Source organism: Staurois parvus, unplaced genomic scaffold (genome assembly GCF_062004578.1).
Source record: "Staurois parvus isolate SC_StPar_1 unplaced genomic scaffold, SC_StPar_1.0 ptg000018l, whole genome shotgun sequence".
Lineage (NCBI taxonomy): Eukaryota > Metazoa > Chordata > Amphibia > Anura > Ranidae > Staurois > Staurois parvus.
The window spans coordinates 17,292,421-17,310,510 of NW_028317814.1; the positions used below are offsets into that span (position 1 = coordinate 17,292,421).

An 18,090-nucleotide genomic window follows, 5' to 3' on the forward strand; every position below is an offset into this window, starting at 1 on the left:
CAGAGAGAAGGTGATGTAGTCAGGTAAGAGTAAGATAAAGGCAGGAGAGAGTAAGATGACAGACACAAGAGAAAAGGGAAAGGAAAAGAAAGGAGAGGAAAAGAAAGGAAAGATAAAAGTAAAAAAGAGCAGATGAAAGAAATAAGATAAATATGGGAAGCAGGAAAGAAGTGCACATTGTAGGATGATATGGGGAGTAGAGAACAAAGAAGGCATAGTAGATAATATAGAGGAAAGCTGACATATCATAAATGACAATCTGCATAGAATGGAATAATACATGATAATGGGTTAGTCAGATCAGAGCTCCGAATACACACACATGGATCCTTGGAAGCAGTCTCAGCTCAGAGCCGGCCCGGTGTATGACAGGTGGGCGGGGCCGTGTAGTCTGCACCTGCCGGGACTGTGAGTGCTGCTGTCCTGTACGGAGTGTGTGTCAGTGTACCTGGCCGGGCTCATCACCTGTACGGAGTGTGTGTCAGTGTACCTGGCCGGGCTCATCACCTGTACGGAGCGTATGTCAGTGTACCTGGCCGGGCTCATCACCTGTACGGAGCGTGTGTCAGTGTACCTGGCCGGGCTCATCACCTGTACGGAGCGTGTGTCAGTGTACCTGGCCGGGCTCATCACCTGTACGGAGCGTATGTCAGTGTACCTGGCCGGGCTCATCACCTGTACGGAGCGTGTGTCAGTGTACCTGGCCGGGCTCATCACCTGTACGGAGCGTGTGTCAGTGTACCTGGCCGGGCTCATCACCTGTACGGAGCGTATGTCAGTGTATCTCATCACCTGGAGCTGTGTGCTGGGATCATAGCCCTGCCTGGGGCCACCTGCACCCACCTTGTACCGGGCAACACTCAGGTACTCCTCTCATTGTCATTCCTCTGTGATATGTATCCTGCTTCCATTATGCATTGTTTGTATGAATGTGATTACAACTTGTAGAAGGGTTTACTTACATCTGAGCGTTCATTCTCAGCAATATCTCCTTCATTTACATCTGGCTTGACTTCACAAGAACCAAACTGTTATCTATTGCAGCATACCAGTCCTTAGATAAGGTGGCTGTATTCCTTTTCTTTTTAGGACTTTTTTCATTATTTTTAGCTGGTGATCCTGTCAGCAACACACTTCCTGTCCTAGAGTGACAACACTCGCTGTACTGGATCTATGGAGAAGAAGGATTGTCACCCTAAGACTAAACTACATTAACCTCTTGCTCTCCTCTACTCCATAACATAGAGAGGGAGGGGTTCTGTAGTCCTCAAAGATAGACAGGAACAAACGAGGGAAATGAGTGCAGCACTGCCAAACAGCACAGAGAGAGAGAGAGAGAGAGAGAGAGAGAGAGAGAGAGAGAGAGAGAGAGAGAGAGAGAGAGAGAGAGAGAGAGAGAGAGAGAGAGAGAGAGAGAGAGAGAGAGAGAGAGAGAGAGAGAGAGACTTTCACAATGGACTACAAGAGGTGTCCTTTGGTAGAGTTTACGTAGCATTTAAGTCTGAATGGTCCCTTACTGTTAAATCCTCCAGTTTTAGTCAATGTAATATTTAGGAACTAAAATCAAAATTGTTGGTGTGTGTAAGTAAACAGCTCATCAGGCAATCAATGTTGTTACTTGATAAAACAAGGCGGATTTTCTCTTGGCAGTCAACCAGAAACCTTCTGTACTCCTATAGTCCTAATAACTCAATAATGATTAATGCTTAAACCGGTTTTACCATATCAATATATATATATATATATATATATATATATATCAATATATATATATTTATATATCTATATATATATTTTTTTTTTAGCCCTTTGCAGGTCTTTGATGACGTGCCTGTAGAAAGCGCTGCAGACCAGAATACCACTTGCAGCAGTATCCTCCGTATTGACTAGTTACTTTCTTGGAGTAACTATAATTATACTACTTTGTACATTAAAAATAAAAGATAAAAAAAAAAAGAAAAAGAGAACCAGTGAACATAAGATGATACAATGACTGTATAACATTTAGTTCGCTCTTCAATCAGCATATACTAGAGGATTAAAACACCAACCCCACCCCCAGTTCCTCACATTCCAGGGGTCACCACTGTATCTTCTATTACTATATATTTGTCATATGTTTGTGCAAAGTGAAGCTGAGTGCTTTATGTTTCACTATTCCAGATGAGTGTCAGCATTGTAGGCAGCTGCTGCTTAAAGCTGAATATTAATCTGTTTATATTTTGCCTTCCCCGGTTCATCCTTTTCCCCCTAATCAACTTGCTAATGAAATTATTAAATAAAACATTCTCTTTTTATGCCATAACTTATTTAAGCGCAAGTGACATCATCACTAGGTCTTTGTACTTCTCTATGCAGATCATGGTCAGTAGGAGGGGCCAGCAGGGTGCTGTACATAGATTCCTGAAAACAAGAAGCAGTGGTAATGCCTAAATGTAATGCTGAGCCTCTATAAATTGAAAGAACTGAACTCCAATGAATGAAATGTGAGGGCCAGGGACACTTAGGCTGGGAGGAAAGAACTAAATGATGCTGGATGTCGTCTAGCCAGGAAATGAGGTGGGCTCTGTCTAACTGGATGCAGTTTTTAATTTACACTGTGAAAAGCTCACAGTGTGCAGTGAAATAGGAGCAAACAATTTCAGTACAGGAAAGCAGTCTATACAACTGTGTAATAAGCAGGGGCGGACTAACAACTCATGGGGCCCCCGGGCAATTGGGGATCATGGGGCCCCTGTGTCCTTGCCCACACTCAAAACACATCCAAAAAAGCCTATAAAAAGGTACCAGGGGCATTTTATGGGGCCCCCTACTTGACCTGGGCCCTCGGGCAGTGCCCGAGTGCTCGAATGGTCAGTCCGCCCCTGGATAACAGAAAACAGGTGGCGCACACACCTAGTGCATTATCCAAGGTTTATTGTAGGAATGAAATAATAAAAACATAGTCACAGACGAAGCATGTATCTAAAAAGCATAGAAAATGACAATGGCCACAACGGCGGGCAAGGTGTTCTCACTGTCAGTGTGGTCAAATGGCTGACGCCTTTCGGGGACGAATCCCTTTCCTCAGAGCTGATGACCAACCTCTGATGCTGATGTATGATGTATGGAAAGAAAGAGCCTCGCTGTTGATGCCTCGTCTGTGAGTATGTTTTTATTATTTCACTCCTACAATAAACCTTGGATAATGCACTAGGTGTGTGTGCCACCTGTTTTCTCTCTATCCAGTGGCTGATTTCCCCGTCTGAGGAGGGCTGCACCCCTGGAACATTTCCTTTGGTTGTCGCTGTCCTGGTACCCTTGGCTTCCATTTTGGCTGTGCATATCCTGAGGCGCTGGAGAGTACATACGATATCCGGTTCAGTCCGCCCCTGGTAATAAATGAGGTTAGGCTGGACTTCAGCTTTAAAAGAGAAATATGGGCAAATCTTTTTTTTGTCAAACTTGTCCTCTGGGTCACAGAAACGCACTTACTTTTGTGTACCTGTGACTCAGAGGCAGTCTATTAGCGGGCTATTGCCTGCTGTTGGCTGACGTTACTGAGCCAATCCATGTTCTGTAAGGATCCCAACCATATTGTCAGCTTCCTGATTGGCTGCTATCTCCGGTTCTCAGCATGTGGCTGGAGGCTGAAATCACCTGCGCCCACCCTCTCAAGCCCAGCACTCCACTGAACTCTGGAGGAGAAGAGAACCGTGAGTAACAGTCACTGCTCTCCAATCTGAAAAGTCTGAGAACTGAGTGATCAGTGTTCATGTGATCACTCAGTTCTCGGTCTTCAAGCTGACATGGGACAGCTGCAGCATGGAGGTGAGTATGATTTTTTTTTTTTTAATTCCCATACTACTCCTTTAAGAAATTGCCCATAAAGAGGAACTTCACTCACAGGACGTTCTCATCTGGCGGCTCCTCTTCTGCACTGCCATCTTTACATATTCCACATGTGTACAAATGTGCCATTAGGGACACATGGCCACACACTGCTGGGTTCTGGTATTTGGGACCTTGTGGATACCCGTGCCATGTGTGCACATGCATGGGAATCTTCATGCACAGAAAAATTATGTAAGAGGGAGGTGGAGGAACCAGAATAAAAAAAAGCTATTTTCATGGGTAAGGGTCCGCTTTAATTGTTGAACTGTTCAGTAACAGGATGCACGAAATAATGTGTAAGTGTTGTAGCATGGAACTTTATACTGACAGATTGCATTTAAAGTTAGAGTTAAAAAAAAAAAAAGTCTCTCTGCAGTCTGTAATGATGTGAAACATTCACAGTGCTTCTAGGACCATGTGATAGGTTCCCTTGTGGTCTAATGCAGGGGCGGACTGACCATTCGAGCTCTCGGGCACTGCCCGAGGGCCCAGGGTCAGTAGGGGGCCCCATGAAATGCCCCTGGTATCTTTGTATAGGCATTTTTGGGTGTGCTTTGAGTGTGGGCAAGGACACAGGGGCCTTGTGATCCCTTATTCCCCGGGGGCCCCATGAGTTGTTAGTCCGCCTCTGGTCTAATGCCAAGGCTCTGGAGACGATCAGTTTAATTAATGGAAAGAAAGTGTTCTTTTTATTACTCAAAAGAATAATTTTAGTTGGTAATGCTGACATCGACTTTTAGTTATAGATCCACTTTATAACAGATTTGTCTCAATTTTTAAAATGATTTATTTTAAAATCTGTGCCCAGCCAAATTTTTTAAAGTTTTTTTGGATAGAATGGGGAAGGATTAGACCAGTGGTTCTGAAACACTAGGCCACAGGCTGTCCCTGGGTGGCAGATTAATGTCTACCAGGCCAGGGCTTCTTGTCTCACCCACCAGTCATATTTCTTTTGGGCATTGCTGCCCTCCCTGCAATTATCTAGCCCTGACCTACAGGCTGTGGGCAGCTGTGAATAATTGCTGTATCAGGAGCAGTGCAGGACTCCTAAGTCCCTAACCTTTCAGGTGTAGCCGGGTGCTGCCAACTAGCTGGAGGAGCAGGCTGTGCACTCTGTGCCCACTCCCCTCCTTCACCCCTCTGCCCGCCTCTGCCAGGTCAGCATCAGAGAATCAATCAGACCAGAGCAGGAGACAGAAGAGAAATCCAAGACAAGCCAGAGGTCAGGGCAGGTAGCAGACAATCGGAGGTCAGGAACAAGCTGGTTCAGTATCAGGAGTCAAGCACAAGGATCAGGAAACAAATGCAGGGATTAAGACCAAACGTTAATGAGACATTACTGCAGCCAGTTTAAATAGTCCTTTTGGCACCAGCATTGGTGACAGGCACGCGCTTGGACGCGCGAGTGCACATGTGCGCACACCTATGCCCAAGTACCTGCACTTCTGTACTTGTTCTGCGCATGCGCATATTTGTGCGTTGCGAGTCTTCACCTGCACTATGGGCAAGCCTTTCCTGACATTGCCCCCTCCCTATGGGCAGCCTCCGGATACCCAGCTGTCTCCTTATTCATGGGTGACTGAGAAAAAATGTGCAAATTAAATCCGTAGCATGCTAATTATGTATAGGTTCCCAGGAATTCTCCTCTGGCCCATACCCTTTCCATTTAAACAGGTACTGTGTCTGATCCCTCCTTTTCCTACAGTCCAAGATGGGCTCAACCTCAAATGCCTCCTCTCCATCAATAAGGGTTCAGGAGGCCTAGACCTCCGATCAGGAAAGGGATCTGGCACTGCAGGTTTAAGTAACGATACATGGAAAACCGGATGGACTCTAAAGGATTCTGGTAATGCTAGTTCTTATGAAACATCATTATTCTTTTGGATTACTGGAAATGGTCCCACAAGCTTAGGTGCCAACTTCCTCAAAGGACATGCCATCTTTAGGTTAGTTGTGGCAAGCCAAACCCAGTCTCTCAGCTGCAGGATCAGTTCTCTTCTCTTCTTATCGAAAGCCCTCTTGTTGTCCTCCTGGGCTTTTGTGACATTCTCCTGTAACAATTTGTTATTAGTGTTGAAAAAACTCAAGGTGTCTTGAGCAGCAGGAACAGGAGATTCAGGAACAAGATCAGGTAGAAAAGTGAGGTGAAACCCAGAGTTGGCAAAAAACGGGGACTGCTTGGTAGCTGAATGACTGGAGTTATTGTATGCAAACTTTGCCAGCGACAGGAGCAATACCCAGTCATCTTCCACAAATGAAGTGAAACACAGAATGTACTGCTTCAGAGTTTGGTTAGTCTGTTCTGTCTGCCCATTGGTCTGTGGGTGATAAGCCAAGGAAAAAGTTAGATTTTCAAGGTTTCACATAGTGCCCTCCAGAATTTCGATGTAAATTGAACCCCTCGGTCTGAGACAATCTTTGCAGGAACTCCATTGAGCCTGACAAGTTCTTTGATAAAGACCCGAGCAGTTTCAAAAGCAGAAGGTGTATTCCTCTGGGGCAAAAAATGAGCCATCTTTGATAATCGATCTACTACCAAAAAGATGGCAGTGCAACCTTCCAAAGGTGGGAGTTCTACTATAACGTCCATAGAGATCATCTTCCACGGTCTATCGGGTACAGGTAAGGGTCTTAGCAACCCCCAGGCCGTATTTAGGGTACTCTTATTTCGGGTACAGGTAGCACATGCGTTTACATAGGTCTTACAGTCTTTCTCCATATCTGGCCACCAGAATGTGCGTTGTGCTAACCTAACAGTCTTGTATACCCCAAAGAGGCCCGCCAAGGGATGGTGATGGAAGTATCCCAGGACAGGGGTCCACACATTTTCTGGTATAAATAATTTGCTCACCTTTCCACAGAAGTCCATTTTTTGCCTTGCAATATGACCCCGGTTGGGCTGGATGTTCCTGACGATGCCTGCTGTAACTGAGATAATAGGCTGGTGTGTAGTAGCAGAAAGTTCCCTGCTGGCAAAACAGTGTCCGGTATTGGGGTGTCCTTTGAATCCTCGAACATGCGTGACAACGCATTTAGGGTTTGGTTTTCTTGGACACAGGCCTATAGGTGATGTGGAAGGCAAATCTTGAAAAGAACAGGGCCCATCGGACCTGACGTGGCTTGAGACATTTTGCAGTCCTTAAATATTCAAGGTTTTTGTGATTCATATATATTGAAATCGGATGAGTGGCTCCTTCCAAAACATATCTCCATTCCTCCAGGGCTGCTTTAATTGCCAGAAGCTCCCGGTCACCTACATCATAATTACTTTCAGCCGAAGAGAGTTTTAATGAAAAGAATGCAACTGGATGGATTAGCTCCTTGAGTCCCTGCCATTGGGAAAGAACTGCCCCAACTGCAAGTAGATGCATCTACTTATCTACTCCTAGGATGTAAGGTACATTGGAATCTGGATGGCTCAGAATAGGAGCAGCTGTAAATAGTTCCTTCAAAGTTTCAAAAGCAGCCTGTGCTTCAGAAGTCCAGTGGAAATGGATACCTTGCTTGGTGAGTTGAGTGATGGGTGAGATGAGGGCCGAAAAGTTCTTAATAAACTTACAGTGAAAGTTAGCAAATCCTACAAACCGCTGGATTTCTTTTGTATTTTAGGGAATTGGCCAGTCCAGAATTGCTGAGACTTTCTGCGGATCCATGTTAATTCCGGCTGTAGAGATGATTAGAAAGAGAAACGGAATGCTTTGTTGCTCAAAATCACATTTTTCGGCCTTGGCGTAAAGTTTGTGCTGACGAAGTCATCCCAAGACACTTTAACCACTTGCCGTCTTCCTACTGTTTCTAAATGGCAGGATGGTGTCACTCTAGGGGCGGGTTGCCGTTCATAAACGGCACCCGCATTTTCTAGTTGTGCGCGCTCCCTCGGACACAGTGGAACACCGATCGTCGGACGGGACCTCTGTGTGAGGTCCTGATCATGTGATCACTGATTGGCCAATCAGTGATCATATGCAGAGTAGTAAGCAAGATGTCACTTCTGACATCATTGCTTACTACGTGTGAAATCTGTGAAAGATCACAGAGGTCACATGCTACAAGGCTATTCACAACAGCCTTGTACCATGTGACAAGCTGTGACCAATCACAATGACACTGTACTGCTAGGGTGACAGTATGTAAAAAAAAAAAAAAAGTAAAATTGTTTTTTTTTAAATATAATTTTTGGTTATAAACTAATTTGTGTTATTTTTTTTTTTACTAAAAATGTAACGGAATACATTTTGGCCAAGATTTATGATGAAATATTATTTATTTGCAAAATTTTATAAGAAAAACACTTTTTTTTTGGTCTTTTTCATTTAAATAGCAAAAAAAATAAAAATCCCAGGGGAGAATAAATAGCACAAAAATAAAGCTTTATCTGTCTCAAAAAAATGCTAAAAAATTCATATAGGTACAGTGTTGCATGACTGCACAATTGTCATTCAAAGTGTGATAATGCTGAAAGCTGAAAATTGGCCTGGACAGGAAGGGGGTGAAAGTGTCCGGACAGGAAGTGGTTAACATGTCCCCGATGAGTCTCCAAAAACATATCAAGTCAGTCTCTGAAAATATCATTGATAAAGTGCTGGAAGGTAGCTGGTGTGGTGCACAGTCCGAAGGGCATGACCAAATACTCGAAGTGGCCAAATCAGGTACGAAAGACAGTCTTCCATTCATCCCCTTCCCGGATGCGAACCAAGTTATAGGCTGCCCTTAAGTCCAGTTTTGTAAAGATGGCTGCAGATTTGAGTCTTTGGAAAAGTCCAGGGACCAAAGGAAGGGGATAACGATTCTTTACCGTAATCTTATTTAGCTCCCGATAATCCACACAAGGCCGCAGGGAATGATCCTTCTTCTCCACAAAAAATATTCCTGCCCCAGCCGGAGATGTAGAAGGATGAATGAATCCCTTCTGTAGGTTCTCCTCGATATATTCCTTTAATACCCCTAATTCTTGTTCCAATAAAGGAAAGATGCGTCTGAAGGGGATTTCGGTTCCGGCAAGTAGGCAATCGTAAGGTCTGTGTGGAGGAAGGGTATCTTCCCCCCCCCCCCGTTTACTGAAGACATCCAAGTAGACTTGTGGAACTATTTGGGCAAGTTCAACATCTAAGTCCGTGCATAGTAGCATGGTGGAGGATGGAGAAGATAAGGGTAGACAATGTTTCTCACAGTAAGAAGATAGGAACTGAATTTCTCCGGATTTCCAATCGATCTGTGGGTTATCAGCCTGTAACCATGGTAGGCCCAAGATGACAGGAAACAAGGGCAATGCAATTGCATTTAAGCACAGTAGTTCCTGATGACGGATAGTTGTAGTAGTCAGGAGAGGCGGGTGTCTTTATTTACGAGTCTGGATTTGATACAAGACTCATCAGCCAAAAATATCATTGTTCTGCACATGCGCATATTTGTGCACTGTGAGTCTTCACCTATACTAAGGGCAAGCCTTTCCTGACACATAGAGAGAACTTGCTATGCAGCCACAATGAACCATGAGACATATAGTCCACAAGCAATGCTGTACAATGGAGGCTAATGGGCTGTGGACTTTATTACCCAGGATTTCCTGCACACCAGGGGAGGAGAGGGGAGACTTTTCCCAGGTTTTTGACACAGACTACAGAAGAAACAGAGCAGTACAAGAACTGGAGTGTGCAGACTCGCCGTTGTGTTCTGAGCACCTGGAGAGACTGAGCCACAGAGAGTTGCTGAGTCTTGGGACCAGGGCAGTGTTCATAGAACTTGAGGACTGAGCCACAGAAAGGTCTTTCACTGTGCTGGGACCAGAGCTGGAGAGACCTGTTGCCATGTCAGTGTCTACACCAGCATGAACAGAGCTTTGTGGGGACCTGATCGTGATGACCAAGCCACTGAGGATAACAGACTGCCAAAAGTTCTGGATCAGATCCATCAGGTACCAGAAGTGGTGAGAGGAACCAACTGTACTTATTCCCTTACTGTCCACTGACACACAGAGAGCATCTCAGCCCCACTCCCCACTCTCTCCTCATTGGCTGTGATTGAAAGCAGCAAGAGCCAATGTCTCCCGCTGCTGCCTCTCTGTCCAGTGAGGAGAGAGAGAGAGCAGAGAGAGCTGCTGGGACATCATTGGATTGAGATCGGGCTCAGGGGGAGCTGCACGCAGAAGGTTTTTTTAACTCAATGCATAGAATGCTTTAAGGGAAATAAAACCCTTTAGAACAAGACATCCTGGTCTGTAGAAGGATCTTGTTATCTCCCTCACTGTGGATCTACTTGTGGATGCTGGGTGGCAGACAGCTTCTGGGACATTGTAAATAAAGACCTTGCTGTGGATTGTTAGTTACGAAAGTGCCAGGAGTTGAGATACAGAATGGGACTACTCTTATTGAGTCCTAGATGTATTGGCTATTCCAGTGGTGTATTTAGGTTTCATGCTGACCTAGGCAACAGAAAAATCACCCCCCCCCCATGGAGAGAGACCCTGACACAGACCAACACCCCCCTCCTCCATGAAGAGAGCCTGACATTGACCAACAACGCCCCAGCACCCCCACACCCCCCCCACACCCAAGAGAGCCCTCCACTACCACCACCCCCCATACACTGACAACCCCCCTCCACCCCAACGAGAGAGAAGACATTGTCACGGCTCCGGACATCCCCGGGAACAAGAGTCAGGTTCTGCATACACAATCAAGCAGCCCGCAGCCTCTCTCAGAACCCACCTGCTCCCCATGCAACGCGTGTCCGTTCTTCCATCTCTTATTTCGGGGGGCAGCATTGCCCCCCTGATAAATGCTGTTGCCCCCTGAAAAATGCCACCCTAGGCAAATGCCTTGTTTTTATTGTGGTCAATACACCCCTGGGCTATTCCCTATTACCTCCAGGAAAGCTAACTATAGAGAAGATTAGTGGGTAGTTTATCCTCCTTATTGCTATTGATTGTTTTGAAGTATCCTATGACCCTAAACCCCTCTCCTATTGAAGTTTGTCAGCAATAAATACTAAAAAGGCATCCCCTAGACTGAGCCTGTACTGTTAGTGTGCATGGATGTGACAGGCTGTCTGAAGCCCGGACTGCATATCACCAGGAAACTACAGCTTCTTCCACTCTGGAACCAGAATATAGCAAATTTACCCAAAGCATCAGACAGAACCAATGTTGACATAAAACAGGACTGACTTTATTAACAAACAGCATAGCATTTATACACAAAAACCTTCCCCCTAGGCAGATATGACATACATTACAAGTCCCAGGACAAAATTACATTGCATAAACAAATAAACAATCAAACACAAGAAAGCAATGGATTCCTTCCTGGCACCTAGCAGTCTTGACGCAGGAGGTGATTAAACAAAATAAGAGCACAGTATGCCAAGGGGACCCAAAAACAGTCCCAGGGAAGTGATATAGCCCTCTTGGGGAAAAGGTTCCTTGAATCCCCAAAAGGGGGTCTCTTTAGTCTTGGGTCCATAGTTGGTGAGAAGGAGGCTGATCCCCAGGCCCCTGCAGGAGCCCAAGTTACGGTGGGTTCCATGACTATGGAAATGTGTTTGTGTGATTGGCAGCCTCTGTATTATACTGGGAGACCTAGGCATATTCTCAGCCACCCCTCTGGGGGTAAGCCCTACATTGCTATAATATACATACTTTACCCTCAAGATGCCTGCAGCCTATTTCCTGGATATAGTTTTTTAGTATACTAACACTTAAGTAATACAGGTGTGTGCAGCCTTCAAAAAAAAAAAAAAAAAAAAAAATATATATATATATATATATTCAGGTGTGTCAGAGGGGATGGATTGTTTTACAGAGCCCTGGTAGAACAGAGATCCCATCATATCAAGAGCCATCTGCTGGAGGTAAGCTCTACACAGGCAAGCTGTAAGTAATAGAGGAAGACCTCTACAGTGTGCCAAGGTTGCAGGGGAACAGATTTGAGACGAGGATGCCAGGGGATGCAGAGATGAGCAGTGTTGAAAAAGGGTGGCAGGTGATGCAGAGGTAAGCAGAGTTGGAAGGAGGTGGCAGGGGAAGCACAGATGGGCAGTGTTGGAAGGAGGTGGCAGGGGATGCAGAGATGGGCAGTGTTGGAAGAAGGTGGCAAGGGATGCAGAGATGAGCAGTTTTGGAAGTAGGTGACAGGGGGTGCAGAGATGAGCAGTGTTGAACATAGGTGGCAGGGGATGCAGCGGTGAGCAGTTTTGGAAGTAGGTGATGGGGGGTGCACTGATGAGCAGTGTTGGAAATAGGTGGCAGGGCATGCAGAGGTGAGCAGTTTTGGAAAGAGTTGCCAGGGGGTGCAGAGCTGGGCAGTGTTGAAAGGAGGTGGAACGGGAAGCAGAGATGGGCAGTGTTGGAAGGAGGTGGCAGGGGATGCAGAAGTGAGCAGTGTTGGAAGGAGGTGGCAGGTGATGGAGAGGTAAGCAGTGTTGGAAGGAGGTGGCAGGTGATGCAGAGGTGAGCAATTTTGGAAGGAGGTGGCAGAGGAAGCAGATATACGCATTGTTGGAGGGAGGTTGCAGGGGAAGCAGAGATGGGCAGTGTTGAAAGGAGGTGGCAGGGTTATGTAGAGATGAGCAGTGTTGGAAGGAGGTGGCATGTGATGGGGAGGTAAGCAGTGTTGGAAAAAGGTGTCAGGGAAGCAGAGATGGACAATGTTGGAAGGAGGTGACAGGGGAAGCAGAGATGGGCAGTGTTTGGAGGAGGTGGCAGAGGAAGCAAAGATGGGCAGTGTTGGAAGGAGGTGGCAGGGAAAGCAGAGGTGGGAAGTGTTGGATGGAGGTGGCAGGGGATGCAGAGGTAAGCAGTGTTGGAAGGAGGTGACTGGGGAAGCAGAGATGAGCAGTGTTGGAAGGAGGTGACAGGGGAAGAAGAGATGGGCAGGGGATCAGAGGTGGGCAGTGTTGGAAGGATGTGGCAGGTGATGCAGAGGTAAGCAGTGTTGGAAGGAGGTGACAGGGGAAGCAGAGATGGGCAGTGTTGGAAGGAGGTGGCAGGGGAAGAAGAGATGGGCAGGGGATGAAGAGATGAGCAGTGTTGGATGAGGGTGGCAGGGGATGCAGAGGTGGGCAGTGTTGGAAGGATGTGACAGGTGATGCAGAGGTAAGCAGTGTTGGAAGGAGGTGGCAGGGAAAGCAGAGATGGGAAGTGTTGGAAGGAGGTGACAGGGGATGCAGAGGTGGGCAATGTTGGAAGGAGGTGGCAGGTGATGCAGAGGTAAGTAGCGTTGGAAGGAGGTGGCAGGGGATGCAGAGGTTGGCAATGTTGGAAGGAGGTGGCAGGGGATAGAGAGGTAAGCAGTTTTGGAAGGAGGTGGCAGGGGAAGCAGAGATGGGCAGTGTTGGAAGGAGGTGGCAGGGGAAGCAGAGTTGGGCAGTGTTGGAAGGAAGTGGCAGGACAAGCAGAGATCGGCAGTGTTGGCAGAAGGTGGCAGGAGATGCAGAGATGGGCAGTGTCGGAAGGAGGTGGAAGGGGGCACAGACTTAAGCAGTTTTAGAAGAGGATGGCAGGGTGCTCAGAGGTGAACTGTTTTGGAAGAGGGTCCTTTGAGAGATTTCCCTAAATTTCTGTTTTGTGAAATAAATTGTTACTGCAGCAGTAAGTGAGGAGCAATCCATCTAAAGGATACGGTAGGTATGTTAAATGCACATGTATTTTGGATGCATTGCAGTGAGTTTTTAGGTGCAGTATGGTGTGAAGGGCTCTGTAAGCCTGGGATTGCATAGTGGTGGTTAACAGGTGAGCATAGTGCAGTTCATGAACTGTGGGGATGGGGCTGAAAGGAAAAGAGGTGGCAGGGGATGCAGATGACAGGGTTTCTAATTCTTCCTCATTTATCCAAATGTAAAGGTTTTGGCTGGACTTACACTTTAAGGTATCAAATTTAAATGTATCTGTTTTGGGTGGAATGAAGCAGCTAATTCTCTGTGGGTCGATTGCATGTGTCCTTTTAACAAATGCATGTGTTACAATCCACTTAAAATAACTTCCAGTAAAATGAGTGGACTACAATGCATGTGTGCATAAGTGGGAACTCTCCAGATTTCAGCCCAGGACTCTGGCACTGACTTTGGCACTGACTGGGTGACTGGAGTACTGAAGTCATCAGCACTATTTAACTAATGCATTAGCAGAGCAGCTGCATCCAAGCCTTACATCACCAAGTGCAGTGCAAAGCGTTGGATGCAGTGGTGTAAAGCACGCCATCACTGGACTCTAGAGCAGCGGAGACGTGTTCTCTGGAGCAACTAATCAAGCTTCTCTGTCTGGCAATCCAATGTACGTGTCTGGGTTTGACAGCTGCCAGGAGAACGGTGCTTGACTGCATTGTGCCAAGTGTAAAGTTTGGTGGAGGGGGGGATTATGGTGTGGGGTTGTTTTTCAGGGGTTGGGCTTGGCCCCTTAGTTCCAGTGAAGGGAAATCTTAAGGTGTCAGCATATCAAGACAATTTGGACAATTTCATGCTCCCAACTTTGTGAGAACAGTTTGGGGATGGCCCAGTGCACAAAGCAAGGTCCATAAAGACATGGATGAGCGAGTTTGGGGTGGAGGAACTTGACTGGTCTGAACAGAGTCCTGACCTCAACCCGATAGAACACCTTTTGGATGAATTAGAGCGGAGACGGCAAGCCAAGCCTTCTTATCCGACGTCAGTGCCTGACCTCACAAATGCACTTCTGGAAGAATGGTGAAACATTCCCATAGACACACTCCTAAACCTTGTGGACAGCCTTCCCAGAAGAGTTGAAGCTGTTATAGCTCCAAAGGTTGGGCCAATTCAATATCAAACCCTATGGACTAAGACCGGGATGCCGTTAAAGGTCATGTGCGTGTAAAGGCAGGCCAACCAATACTTTTGGCAATATAATGCATGTAATATTTCAGCCCCATCCTCACAGTTGCACTATGCTCACTCCGTTAACCACCACTGCAAGAATTACTATGTAAAAACAGAGCTTACAGAACCCTAAGGATCAATTCACACCATATTGCAAATAATAACTCACTGCAATGCATCAAAAATGCATGTGCACTTAACATACATTCTCATGTGCATTGCATTGTGTTACATTGCATTTTTATGCACATTGATATGTGTTTTCATATCATTCATTGTGAATGGACAGGTCCCTTGAAGGGTCAAAATATTAATACCAATTTATTTTCCTGGGTATCCCTGTGTGCACTAGAAAAATGATCATGAAATATAATATGTAGTGGTATTAAAATAACTCATTCATCTTAGTGAATTGAGCCATATATCTTGGGGCATTGCAGAGTATTAGAGATCAGAGGGTAGGTAATACCAACTTAAAAGGGTTTCTTTAGCTGGAGGCCATAGGGTGAATGCCCAAGTTTACAGAACTGTTCCTTTAGCACCTGCAGTTTTTTAGAAGGCTAAGGCCATTCAATCAAGTTTTTCCTGTACTTTAAAATGGCACTGTCATTAATTTTACACCTGCCAAAAGACAGTAAATACTCGTCTTTCCTGCTACACAGCAATAAGGGATGAGAAATATTGGGTAGAAGATCTCCTGTTCTGCCAGTCATACTGGGTCAATTGGCCCCATCCAGATCCCTATCAGCATGGAATCCACAAAGTATTTGGCAGTTCCCCTAAATTTCATTCGCAAACACAGAAACCTGCTGTCGAAATCCTATACCTCTCACGTCCTCTGCCGTGCTCTGGATGCCATCTGTCAGAGCCACGGAAGTGGCTGCATTTGAGTGAACTGATGGAGGTCTGGAGTGATTCCCTGTTCTGCACTCCCTCATAATATATCCCATACTACCTATGTTCTCAAGCCTTATGCTGTACGTTCTCTATTCCTCGCTACCCTATTCAGTATGCCATGTTGTGCCTTTCATATGCCACAACACCTCATTTAGTATGCCATGCTGGACATTTCCTATTCTAAAACATCCCATACCATTTGTCATGCTGTACACTCCCTCTTTTGTAATGCATCATTCCGTATAACATTCATTTCTTATTTTGCAACGTCTCATTCCATATAGAGGCTGTATATTCCTTATTCTGCACCACCTCATTCCATATACCATGCAATACCCTCTCAAATCCCACTCATTTCATATACTGTGCTGTACTTTTCCCCAACATTTCATTGCATACATCATGCTGTATATTTCTCATTCCACACCACCTCATTCCATACTGTAGATGCCCTATTCTTCAATTCCAGTTTATTTCATATGCCATGCTGTATGTTTCCTGTCCTGCACCTCCTTAATCTATACGCCATGCTATATGATCCATTTTCTGCACCACCTTATTCTGTATACCCAGGGCTGGTGCTTCCACTAGGCAAGCTAGGCGGCCGCCTAGGGCGCGCTGTCACTTAGGGGTGCCTGGGTGCAGCACAGGCCAGCACTCTCTCTGTGTGTAACGCCACCACGTCATAAATGATCCTCCAACTGAGAGGAGGGGTGGCAGAGGGGTGGAAGCAAGGACAGAGGAAGATGCCAGGTGTCTGGGACCAATGTAGCAGCTGAACTGCCACTCCTTCCAGTGTTCCTCTCAAACTCAGTACCAGTCAAGTCTCAGGGTTCTTTGTGTGTGTGGGCTGGGCTGCCTGCTTCACAGCATTATATCTCCCCCCATTGCCTGGGGAATTTGTGTGGATTCATCATCCTCCACTCACTCCAGCTGTCACCCTGCCACTGAAAGCCACAGATACAGTCCATCCGTGACACTGATTTTGTCTTTAATATTGGTGCTGGTGGCATCTTATGGCACTTATTTTTGCAAATCAAAAGAAATTTAGCAGTTTCATGAATTGCTGATTAAATATTTTCTACCGTTTTTTTTGAAAATGTTGTATTTATTTATCTTTTTTTGGAGGGGTGCAAGTAGCTGGTCTTGCCTAGGGTGCAAAATAGTTTAGCACCGGCCCTGTGTATACCGTGCTGTTTTTTCCCACCTCCCCATCTCATAAACCCTGCTGTAAATTCTCTGTTTTGCAGTGTTTCATTTCATACACCATGCTGAACATTCTCAATTCCACACCACCTCATTCTGTATACCATGGTGTATGTTTCCTATGTTGCACCACCTTATTTCATCTGCCATGCTGTGCATTCCCTGTACCGCAGAACCTCATTCTTAAAGCCCCGTTGTAACATTTATATTTCAAACTGCCTCATTCTGTACACTGTGCTATTTTCTGCACTGTTTTGTTCTGTGTTGCATACTATACAATCCCTATTTGTACACTGCTTCACTCAATATGCTGTACTATACCCAGATCCATACTTGTTTGAATGAAAAAAGGGGGTGCTGTTGCGCTTAGGAAAAAAATGAATTAACATACATGTGAAAGAACTTCCTGTGCTTCCTGAAGATGATCTATTGGTCGAAACTAGTCGAGGGCTTATGGCGCAACTTCCGCTGACGTCACTTCCGGTATTTGGAACGCATGCTGGAATGCGGCGGCCATCTTAATTCCCATTCATAATACACAAAGCTGAATACACCTAGTGCCAGGAAAGGCACTTTTTTTTGTGAGTGGCATTTCTATTGTTGGACCCCATATTAACCACTTCCACTCCAGACACTTTTACCCCCTTCCTGACCAGGGCAATTTTCAGCTTTCAGTGCTATCACACTTTGAATGACAATTGTGCGGTCATGCAACACTGAACCCATATGAATTTTTTTGAGACAGATAAAACTTTATTTTGGTGGTATTTATTCACCGCTGGGATTTTTATTTTTTTTGCTATGTAAATGAAAATGTCCAAAAATTTTGAAAAAAAAGTGTTTTTCTTATAACATTTTGCAAATAAATAATATTTCATCATACATCTTGCCCAAAATTTATTCCGTTATCTTTTTAGTAAAAAGAAAAAAAGCCAAATTAGTTTTTAACCAAAAATTATAATTTTTAAACATTTTTTTTTACATTTTAATTTTTTTTTTATATTATTTTTTATTTTATTTTCTACATACTGTCACATAGCAGTACAGTGTCACCATGGTGACACTGTACTACTTTTGGGGGGTGATGAAGATTTTTTTTTTTTTTTACACTGATTGTTTTTACACCCATATAGGATGTAAAAGCAATAATTTCTCTTTCTCTCTGTCTGCATTCTTGCAGACATTGAGAACTACTGAGTGAGCTGTGATTGGTCACAACTTGTCACATGGTACAAGGCTGTTGTGAATAGCCTTGTACCATGCCACCTCTGTGATCATTCACAGATT

The 18,090-nt window shown here is 45.2% G+C and overlaps 1 protein-coding gene across 2 annotated transcripts in view; it reads left to right on the forward strand.

The window, feature by feature from the left end:
- Positions 1-413: 413 nt before the first annotated feature.
- SCNN1B (sodium channel epithelial 1 subunit beta) overlaps positions 414-18,090 on the forward strand; it is a 140,147-nt gene continuing 122,470 nt past the window's right edge. For both annotated transcript variants that reach the window (XM_089682776.1, XM_089682783.1), the window contains exon 1: positions 414-864. The gene's annotated coding sequence lies outside the window, so the exon portion shown is untranslated. The remainder of the gene's footprint in view (positions 865-18,090) is intronic.